This window comes from Ambystoma mexicanum, chromosome 9 (genome assembly GCF_040938575.1).
Source record: "Ambystoma mexicanum isolate Mex_15411 chromosome 9, UKY_AmexF1_1, whole genome shotgun sequence".
Lineage (NCBI taxonomy): Eukaryota > Metazoa > Chordata > Amphibia > Caudata > Ambystomatidae > Ambystoma > Ambystoma mexicanum.
Window position 1 is genome coordinate 1,026,833,867 of NC_090931.1, and position 12,195 is coordinate 1,026,846,061.

Genomic DNA, 12,195 nt, shown 5'->3' on the forward strand with positions numbered 1-12,195 from the left:
GAAGATTGCACATGCAGAGAAGCACTGAAGAAAATGCAAACCATTTTACAAATGTACAGACGCAGTAACACGAGTAGAAAAAGTAATCATAACGCTGGCTACGTAGTGAATAGATTGCAGGCAATGCAGCAATGTAGGAATGTATAGAATCTGGATGTTCCACAACGCATTTTAGCAAACTTGGACCCTGTGAGAAAAAGGGCTGTTTTATTTGTGGTGCAGCAGAATAAGAATAGCTGATGGCAAAGGAAGATTCGAGAAAGACTTGTCTGGCCCAGTGTCATGATCGCAGTCAGAGAGCATAGTCCTTATTCAGGCATTCAGGCTAGACAAGGAACATTACATCAATCAGCAGGACAAAGGTGGGTGTTAGCTTGGCACATATGGCATTTACACCATTCACAGCATCCACTTCCATAGACTCCCATGATGTTCAACATTAATTTCATACACTTAGCATGGCCACCGTAAAACCCATTTACAATCAGCAGCACTGTTCTATTTATATTTGCACGGGGAGCTACTTAAGCCCTGTCTCCGCTGGAAAGCGTGCTTCGCGTCTGCTCTGCTGACAGCGGGTAACACTACCAGCGTTTCTCCTCACAGAACCTGTCAAAGAAAGGAGACATTAGAGACCTTAGTTTTACGAATAGTTACAGAGTATCATAGTTCATAGAATAGACTTACCTGACAGAAGTTATCTCTGACACGGTTATCTTCAGTAAGAACACTTATTCACTCGCAGTCACAGCATCTTCCTTCAAAATTTTCACTCACAGTCGCAACACCTTCAGTCAGCAGTTTTCCTCTCACTGCCACGGCATCTTCAGTCAGAACTTTCTTCTGCAACCACTGCATTTTCGAAATGTTTTCATCAGCTTTCCGAAAACCTGCAGACAACACAAGAGGTATTTAAGTTAAAAAACTAGCTGAACAGTTTAACAGAGAAGATACTTTATAAGCGTTTACATACCTGAAGGTTCTTCAAGTTTTCACCTCACAGTTGTTACTGTGCTTCACCTTGAAGGCTGCAGTTACTCTGTATTGGCAAACTTACGTCTTTTAAAACGTTTTCTAATCCTGAGTAACTTTGCAGCCATCTGACTGGCCATTTCAGTTCACAAAATCCTGGGAAAATCCACCTGGAAATCACATGGAAAAATAACATACAAGGAAAATATTTCTTATTTTGAGTGCTGGAAAAAATGCCTAAAATGAATAACTTCTTTAATGTCAATCTGGAGGATCTGTCACATATGGGAGGGAGGTGCTTCCTCCCGCACAGCCAAATGTCTCCCCCTGGCTCAGCTTGCAACAAAAGACTCCCATTGAAGTTTGTCAGTTTGTCCTTGGGAGTGGGTGCAAAAGGAACTTGCACTTCTTGGTCAAGCACTAGCCACACCTGCTTTCATCGTCTTTTCTGCCAGCACTGCCTTTTAGTCTGGCAGAGCAGAGGATCATCACACCCTCCGCCACATCACATGTCATTGTGTAATGGTTCACTTATTAATGCAACTTCCAGTGGGAGGCCAGGCTTTCAATTGAGTTTCATGCCTGAGCCCAAAACTGGTTTTACTGGTATTCTGAGTCTTTTTCCAAGGTGACTGCAATCTTGTGGGGACAAACATAATGTGCATTGTGTAGCCAAACCCCCACCCACACACTGACATTTCTGTGCAAGCAAAAGCTACTGTCTCAGATTGGCTTTTAAACATCATTTTTCCTTATTTTCTTTCATGCGTGTGCAAGCCGTATTTTATTTAATTGTTCAAATGCGACCTCTGCAAGTCATGGGATTTTCTTTTAGTTTGACCTTTTGAGTGGGTTTTCATTTACTGTTGGTTCATGGACACAGAGGGGTACACACAGGTTTCTTTGATGTGACATGAAATAAAAATGAAAAGCCAAGACTTTGTTTTCCATTTACAGTGTTTTGAGCGCTGTGGTTCACATGAACGGCAAAACAAAAGCTGTGTTGGGTTGTAATGTAGAGATCCTTGCCCCTCATGTGAATTAACAGTAAGACAAGGCCGTTCTTTTGATGTAGTGCATAACTGTTTGTGATTCCGATCAAATAAAGCAAATGCAGGGCCATTCTTGTTATGCAGATGAAAGAGAAGCAAACATTCAGATGAAATATAGCAAATGTAGGGATATTCTTCAATGCAGTGCATATCGTCTTCTTATGCAGATGAAAGGTAAGCAAACAGAGTGCTGTTTTTCAATGTAGGGTTCAAATGCATGCCACGCATGTACCAGGGAACAAGGCACAGTTGTTTTGGTGGCAATGTTTAGTGTAGTTTTTCAGGTGACAGATATTTTTGTTAGGGCCTGTAAATGCACCCCACACTCCAAAAATAGGCTACTCAGCCCAGAATTGAAGAAGAGTTATATTAGGAGTAGGAAGACTACAGGCAGGTGACTAAGCCAGGCATTCACTAAGCCGGTCCAGTGGCACAGCGAGTAGAATGCTCGCTTTGACATCCATGCTGAGCCTGCTAACGCAGGTTTGAATCCCGGCAGGGCCAAACTCAGCCTTTCATCCTTCTGAGGTCGATAAATGAGCACCACACACCATGGGTAATAATAAGCAGCGCTCAGATACCTGAGGGTTTGTAGCACTATATAAATGCGAAATTATTACTATTAATAATTATTATTATTACATCCACGTTCCTCTACCTCATCCCAGTACTTGAGTATGAGGCAATGTGCCTCATATACAGGGACTGTGGCGAGGAAGAGTAGGACTTGGAGTAATGAAGATTACCAGTTAGTAATCAGAGCATGCACTATACACTCACATAGGCACATCCAGTCACCCATACATTTACATGTGCATCCTTTCACCATAAACTCACACACGCACACCCAGGCAGCCACCCATACATCATTCACATATGCACCCTTACATACATCTATTGATCCAGGACAGTGAAGGGGACCTCCAGTGCAGAAGGAACTCTGTTTCCTGTCATGGGGGTGGACGCCTCCATGTCACGGTGTGTGGGGACCGCTATGACTTCAAAAATAGTTTCTTTTTGAAGTCACTCTGCCTTCATAAAGAAATGTATCCCTAATCAAATGCCCTTCCTGTTATCATGGAACACTAGGGGATCTAAACACCTATTTGCGCAAGGGGGGCTTTTAGAATCAATTTATTGTATCAGCATCATTGCCTTACAAGAAACCTGGTTAATTGTCCTGCTTATTGCAGATGGGTGGACATTCATTTCCAAATAGGCAGTGCAGGGCCCTAGAGAAAGCCTAAGGGGGGACTGGAGTTGGGAGTTAAATACCCTTACATCTTCTCAAAGTAGAAACTACCCAAACTACCTTTTGTTAGGCAAAGTATTACCCTAAGGTGAAGATGATCATGGGCAAGCCAGGCAAGAGGTAAAGATCATCACAGCATATGATCTCCCTTCTGCAAAAGAGGATTGTGATATTATTAGACACCTAGACTCCTTCCTATTCATTAATTAGAGTTCATTCCAAAGTAACATGTAGGGACTTCAAAGCCAGAATCCCCAGAGTGTGTTTACTAGATATAATTGAATCAGTACAGTGCACATCTCCATGTATTAATCAGAGACTACAAACATAATGTAAGTGAGGTATGAGTAGGGCCTGATTATTGTCTTCTGCAGGCTTAACCATGGTGAATGGAAATTGCCTTTCTGATTTCCCTCCACACTTCACCTGGTCTTCCGCCCTCAGTTCAGGTATTATTGATTATGATTTATGTACCAAATTTTCCACACCGGTGGTAGACATATGTGTTCTGCATAGAGACGCGAGTGTTCATCTACCTCTCACTTGTGCTCTAAATTGGCTAATACCTTCAACCAGTTGTAGGGATACAGGTGTGCTCTATAGTAATCTACAGAACAATAGTATTACTTGGTCCACTAATAATTTACATATGGCAGGCGGGCTAGCAAACGATATACTCACCAGCTTTTCCACTGAGTGCGAGTGGATGTATTTCAATCAGATGACCATGGAAACAGTAACTTATGGTATAGTAAGACGCCATAGTTGTGTGAAAAGGATTAGTCTAAGCATAATGACAAACAAGAAAAGGCTCATCAATCAGGGAGCGAATAATGTATGTTTGGTACATCAACATGGCTTCGACATAGCTGTAAGGAATAGAAAGGGGCAACATAGAACAGAATTGAGGGGGATCGCACATGACACATCTGATCCAAAGAAACATGCACAACTGCACAACCGGTAGGCAGGTATCGTACACAGTATAGATGGTAGTTAAAGCGGCAAACATATACACTAGAATGCAAGAAGTAGTGAAAATTGGTATATTGTAGCATGACAAATGACAAAAAGATGTTCTGGAGGATTATCAATTCAAACAAAGAATATAGCCCTGTAATCTGTGATGTGTTGGAAGTAGACTGTTTAAGGCACATTGAGGCTACACTGGGTGTTATCTCTACTATAAGCCCTCCCAAGATCTTCATCACTGAAACGTGATGGGCATATTGAGAAATGAGAAATCATAAAAAATCATATGCACGTGTAAATCATCCAGAGCACCTGGCCCTGGCAGTACCTGAAATCAGCTGATAAAAAACGATCCAAAAGTATGAGCAGCTGCATTACATTGGCTGGTCACACTGATCTGCATTACCCAACAACTCCCGACAACATGGAGGGAAAGCACCAGAGTTCACATTAAGAAAAATGTCATCAGACAAGACCCCAGTAATTACAGGTTGTTGGCAATGCTCAATGCCCCCTCAAAAATCTTTGCTACGGTTTTACTTGGGGAATTAAATAACTGGATGCTCGAAAATAACATCATTCCTTTTAATCAAACAGGGTTCAGGAGGGGCTATAGCACTGCTGACAACAGACTGTCAAAGTTGCCTGTTTCTGTATCCGTTGCATACTTCTGTGCGGCATTCGGCACTGTTGACAGGGGTAGACTGTGGATGAAGCTGACCAAATGGAACATATCTAGGGCCTTGCTTAATATGATAATTGCTACGTACAAGGATACAAAAGTAAGAGTGAGAATGAACCATCTTGGGGGAATGAGTAAATAGGTTGACACCTGCTCTGGCCTAAAACAGGGCTGCATTCTGGCTTCAACACTGTTTAACCTATACCTGGTTGATTTGGGTGATGGTATCTTGAAATCGACTTCCACACCACTGAAGCTAGACAGAGTGGGTATACAGTGGCTAGCATATGCTGACGACCTGGCACTGCTGGACTTAGCATCAAGGGGGTTGCAGGCTCTGTTGGACCATTTAAATGAATATGCAGTGATCAACTAATTAAAGATCAATACTTGTAAAACAAAAATTATGTTTTTTCACAAAGAAAACACTTCATGAAAGGGTGCAAGCTGCGGAACTGGACGTTAAATGGAGTTTCCATTGAGACAATCAGCTCCTATAAAAAATATGGCAGTGATAGTTGATTCTAAACTGGATTGTAAATTACAATTGCAGTATGTCCAGTTTAGGACCGCACAGGTTACAAGAGCCATTACACATTACATTTGACCTGTGAAGCAAGACGCTGTTCTGTCCGAACCATCATTAAGCTATATTAAAGCAAGATCCTCCCTATCACACTATATGGGATAGAACTTTGGGGCTTAAAGATGCCAGCTAAATTAGCACTGTTGGAGAGATGTAGCCTGCTGGATCTTTTACACCTAAGAACACTCTAGCAGAATGTATCTGGTTGGAATACCATATAATGATAATTGCTGCTAGAAATGACCAATGTAGTCTGCTTATGTATTGAAAAATAATGAATGCAACATCTGGTACATTGCAATGGACTCTTAGAGATGCACTTATAAGTAAAGGAGCCTATATGAAAACTATTAACATCCCCATTGTTGTCGGCAATGCAAGGATGTGGATTAATAGGTCATCCAGTAATGCCTTGACCCTTCCTTTCGTAGGATTCAAGAACAAGATGCGAATCTTCTTCCATGAAAACAGTAGAGAACAAGATTTGATGGACCTTGCGGGCAAATCTACTGCTCAACTATATGTCACATACTATCAGGGGCGTCTTTGTGTTCCTTTATATGTTAAACACTTCTTGGGGAATCATTTTATATGGACATAAATAAGAATTACATGGTGTACAGACCCATGAAATTTGGGGACCACGTTCTGCGATCTTGACGGGGGCAAGACTTTGATGATTGCGTGGTGACAATTTCATTGAGACTGCCAAACATCTAATGCATGAGTGTAAAGCTCTGAAAGAAATTGTGTGCTGGCATGGGGCAAATGCAAACAACCAGTTTTGCAATGACATGTGGGAAACTGTCATGCCTGGAAATAATGACTCATGTATCGTTTATTTAACGAAGTATGGATTTTAATTGAGGCAATTTTAAGGATTATAAATGTTGACACTATTTTCACTGTGAAGGAACATTTCTCTGTTTCGTTTTTAAAGAGATTTTGTGAATAGTATTTAAAGTTAACTACGTGTTATACTGCAAAATACTAAAATTAAAATAAATAAATTATTTCCATTACGGGAACAATTAACATGACTGAAATTATTTCGTTATGAAGCCAGAAGGACTTAAAAAACAATTTATTTTTGAAGTCATAGAGCTCCTTCCACCTCATGACATGGAGGCCTCAAACCTGGAACCTCCATGTCATGAGGTGGGTGCGCCTATGACTTTAAAAATAAATTGTTTCTTTTTGTCCTTCTGCCTTTATAAAGAAATGATTTCCGTTACAAGACCGTATCGGAAATAATGTATTTTTCTTTTAAAACTTTTATCTTTTTAAGTCCGAGGGGGCCCCCTCCACCAGGACATATGGCAGCAAGGCCCCCCACACCAAAGGGGCTGTGGGGGCCTTGGAAAGGGAGTGCCCTCATATCAACCGTGCACTAATTTCAACAGTGCCATTGATTTCAACAGAGATGGTGTGCACCGGTTTCAACTGAAGCTAACATTGCAGCACATGCTGTGTGTGCGAATTAGCATTTTAGTGCTAATGTGCAGCATTGAGGGTAACACCAGGGGGGTGGTTGTAGCAATAGATATTTAATGGTGGTGATTTTGAATGTAGGGGTTCTGCAGGCATTAACATATTAACATTACAGCATGTGCATGGATAGCTTTGCTTGTTTGAAACAGCTTTGTTTGCAAGGGGTAGATTCAGAAAATAAAAGCAGAAAAACTGAAAATTAAAGGGTGAACAGCCTGCATTGTGCTGCGTAACAAGATGACAGGCCTTGGAAATAAACACAGGTATTATTCAGTCAGAAGCACAGGAAGAGGATGGTTTGTTTCATTTTCTTCCAAGTGCCAGGAAGAGACGGTCGAAGGGGCATGCAGTTTGCCAAAAGCAAGAGGAGGTGATATGGGTGCTACAAGGCTCTGGAATATTCCCAAAGGCCCTGTCACGTGTCTCTGGGGAGTTGCACAAGGGGCTGGAGTGAAGGAAGTGACATGGCCAGAGAGTGGATAGAAATGTGTAGAATCCATATGTCCTGGCCTGGCTTCTGAGAAAGGCATACAATGGACTGTGCACTGGGTGGCAGGACCTTTTTTGGGGGTTTTGCCAGAGACTTTTTACATGGGGCTTTTTGCTGGTGACTTTTTGCATGGGGCTTTTTGCCAGTGAATTTTGCATGTGGAGTTTGGTTGCTTTAAACCTGGGTTTTCGGCATAAGTCTGTGGCCTGAGTTTTGACAGAACCTGTTCTGGGCCTTGTCTGATTGAGATTCTAAAATGGAATCAGAGACAAGCTCTGATTTCATGCAAAGTCCTTGGTTTGTGGTTTTCAATTTCAGAAAGTGATCCCAGAGTGTGAGAGCCAGGCTGTCGTTGCAGCTGTGCTGTCCAAGCATAAAGGCCTTTTGCAAACTCTCACTCGAAGCTACTATGAGTGGAGCTGTCATCTGTGTGCCCGAACCGCAGACAGGACAGCGCAAGCTGGGATCCCAAGCCTGAGTGTGGGGCTGCTTTGACTTCTGCTGAGACAGGCGCTGAAACGGCAAGCATGCCTGAAGGGCTATTTGTACAGGGGCGCAAGTGAGTATTAATAGGAATAATAGCAACTGGAATTTCTTGCAAGGGGTGATTTGGCCAGTCCAAAGTGATCTAGAGAGCAAACCCCTATTTCTCCATGGTAACCAGAGACCAAGGAATGTGCCTGTGTCAAAATTGATTATGTGAATATTCTGCTATGCAAGATAGTCCATTTGTTCTAACCTCAGATTAACCTGATTTTAGTTAAGGGGCAAAGGGTAACTGAGGGTTTGGGTTGTTTCTAAAATGCATTTGCTTTCATAAACCAACTAAGGTGCTTGCCATGGTGTGTGCTCATTTCTTCACCAACCTACTAATAGTAAATAAGGTGGAAATAGCAAAGGATGTTAATCTATGGTGCACACATTATCAACGAGTACTGAATAGGTTTTTTTTAGAACCCAAAGAAAACTGTCAGTGTGAAATTGTATTTTCTGCTTTATTTTCTCTAATAACGTGCATGGTTGAATTTATGTTTTGCTAATTGGTTTGGGAATATGACTTTGAATATGTTATATTTTTCTTGTGTATAATCAATGCAAATGTTACGAATGCCCATTACATTGTTGATTGAGCTGAGAAACCATCATATAAAGTATATGGAATTGTAAGCCTGCATGGTAGTATGTTATTGTGTGGCCTAGTCAATTCACAACATACAGTTTGAACATGTAGGGTGTATCTTGTGCGGTACTAAGCCTTCTGATGCACAGCCAAAGAACCCACCATTCTATGTATCAATATTAACAGAAAGTGACAAGGGAATATTTCTTAGAAATCTCAGCCAAAGCATCTCGTGAAAGTGCACATCTATTGAGGCATCACAAAGAAAAACCCAGGACCAAGAGTTATCACTGAAGGAATAATGGACATGGCCTCCTTTAATTTTGTATATTTGTGTTTTGTTTTAAAATATATAGGTATATGAACTCCATTTATTTATGAATACTGACAATCTGCACACATATTTTTGACTCATTGTTACACTTGTATATACTTAATTTATTTATTTTATTTATTGGGTATCTGTAATGCCCCTACACAGCAGAATGGAGCTTCAAGGCGCATCAAGACAAGGGGAAGGTATAGGGTAGAAAATAAAACAGTAATGTTCCTACTAGGTCTAGAGACATTCGGATTGTGCAAGTACAGTAACAGAAAAGAGGGGTGAGGGGTGGAAGGGGAAGTGTAGGAAGGGAATGAATAGGGAAGAAATTTAAATAATAATGTTCCCACTAAGTCCTGAGACAATTCAGAGCGTGCAAGTTCAATAACAGAAATGAGGGGAGAGGGGGTGGAGGGGAAGTGCAGGATGGGGAGGAAGGAGTAATGCTCAGATGGAAGGGAGCAGAAGGGTAGATTAAGTGCAAGTGAAAACAGGTTCAACAGAGCACAAGGCTGGAAATAAAGAAACAACATTGTAGTGGGTGCACAATTAAGGGACCCTCGCCCTATGGTGACCGGGGCTACATCAACTATACAGGAGCAGCAGCTAAAATACAACATTGGATTACCCCACCCCAAGTTGGGGGGCAACCTCAACTATGCAGTAGCAACAGGTAAATTGCAACAATGGACTGCCTCACCTCATGGTGAGGTGGGCTACATTAACTATGTAAGAGCAACAGGTAAATTGCAACATTGGACTGCCTCACCTTACGGTGAGGGGGGCTACATTAACTATGCAGGAGCAACAGGTAAATTGCAATATTGGACTGCCTCACTTCACGGTGAGGGGGGCTACATCAACTATGTAGGAACAACTGGTAAATCGCAACACTGCACTGCCTCACCTCAAGGTGGGGGGGTTTCATCAATTATGCAGGAACAACAGGTACATTGCAACATTGGACTATCCTACCCCAAGTTGGGGGCTACATCAACTATGCAAGACATAGTTTTCAGGTTCAAGTGCATGAGTCATTAGAAGACATTTTCCCAGTGTCCGGAGCAGATAGGTGCAGCGCATTTCATGGCAAGTGATATGAGTGCATGTCAGCCTAAAGGAACGATCAAGTGGTGTTGAGGGGACACAGCAGACAATCTGGAGCAGTGTAGGACGGGGCATATAACTGGGGATGCACCCGGCACACAGTAATGGCAGGGGAGTTTAAGAAAGTTGGAAACTACACCAATCAGGATGCAGGGTAAAATTCGATCGGATCGGGGAGCAGAGGCAAAAGAAAAAGGAAAAGGTCTTTTGAGTGGGCTTGGAAGGTAGTAGAAAAAGCAGGGGTTGAGGGTGCAGGGTGAGCGATCGGACGAGGCAAGGCTCATCTTACATATCAGGAAGTACGTGTGGATGGTGTCCTTAGATGCATCTTGCGAGTGGGAGCAAGGGTACGGAGGACCAAGTGCGCAGATGCACATTGTAGAGAATTTGGGTACTGCGGCTATGCGGGGACAGCCGCAGACAGAGTTGGAAGTATTTGACCTGTGCCTTAGACACGGGCCGGCATTGTCTGCCGGTTTGCTGTAGGTAGCCCAGAAAGTCTATGGGGCGGCCAACCAGGTCGCGACAATGCTGGTGCACCCAGCCAATCCTGCTGGGTGCCGGCAAACTCTGTTGTTGCATCTGCGGTGCAGCAGTGCCTGCCATCTTTGAGGGGAGGTGGTGCTCGCTAGGGTGGATGAAGCAAAGGGCTGCAGGGTCAATATGCAGCACACAAGGGGCCTCATTATGAGTTTGGAGGAAGCCATGCCCTTAACAAGGGCATGGCTGCCTCCAAACCCAGGTCCGGGTTCCCTGAATGGGGAAATATCGGGCAATTTAGACCTTGGAGGGCCCGGTATTTCCCCATTCAGGGAACCCGGACCGTCCCCATTCCCATTCGAGCCCCCATAGGGCTCAATGGGAATGTGGAGGGTGCTACCAAGGAACAGGCCCGTTGTTATCACCCTGGTCTGCTCGCGGGACACGCTAAGGGCGCCTGGTAAAACCAGGCGTCCTTAGCGGGTTCCTGAAAGCAGACTCGTAATGAGGCAATAAGTGGTTGACGGCTCCGGCACCATTGCCGGCGCCATTAACCCCTTACTGCCTCACTCCGAATGACCCCCAAGATCTTCCAGGCCATATGGAAAAGGTCCTGTGACCTCTGTGTGCAGAGATCATCACGGGCCGACTCTTAATGCAGCACACAAGGTCTCCCAGACCAAATGGAGTAGGGCCTTGGACTTCGGTGTGCAGAGATCATGATACTTGTCTGATGTCGATGCACTTTTTTGCATAAACATATGTTTTTCCAAGCATAAAATATAAATTCGTTATATGTTTTTGGCATTAATTATTTTCAATAAATGTGTTTTAATTGATTATAGTGGTGACGATATGAGTCTCTTGTTAAGTCGTTCTCCTGTGGGAGCGTATGTTGATATATGATGTTCCAGAGGGTAAGAGATAGATTTAATTCTACACCGCACTCGTTGTGGGCTTGCCATATATGTTGTGCACTTCTTTAAGGAGAACATTGTGAGCAAAGTGTTGATGCAACACTTAAAGACATAATACACACAGAACACATGCAAAGTAAGGATAATGAAAATTAAAAGGTTTTCTACTGAGACCCTTGCTAAATACCATGACATCCAAACAATGGGACATGTGAACATAGGGGTTCTGCTGGTTATTGATAATAACGGGGCTGCAACATCTATGAAATCTATGTAGTGTATGAACGTTATTGTTTTAATGCTCTACTGAAAAGCAAACAATAATCAATGTTTTTCATCTTTTTCCTTGAGCTCATCCGTGCACCGTACCCAGAAAGCAGACCTGCAACACCATTAGTGCTGCTGTCCCGGGACACTGAGGTCATCCTCACATCTGCTGCCAGAGAGCCCAACACCATCAGTTTAGCCGCAGAACCATCATCTATGTATATCACCCCATCCAACATAGTCTTGCATCCCCAGGACCTGCAGCATTCCACTGTGCCCCAACATCATCATGAGGAAATTGCAGAGGTTGGTGAGGCATACCAGTTCTGTACCAGAGTATGGGTGTTGACAATGAAGGTGGCTGAGGAGCCAATCATGGATGTTACAAATATTTTCTCAATAATTCATTTATCTTGTTCTTTTATTGTTGGCTGTGCTCACCTGAAAAGCGAGACTGCACAAAAAATAAAAAAATAATTCACAAA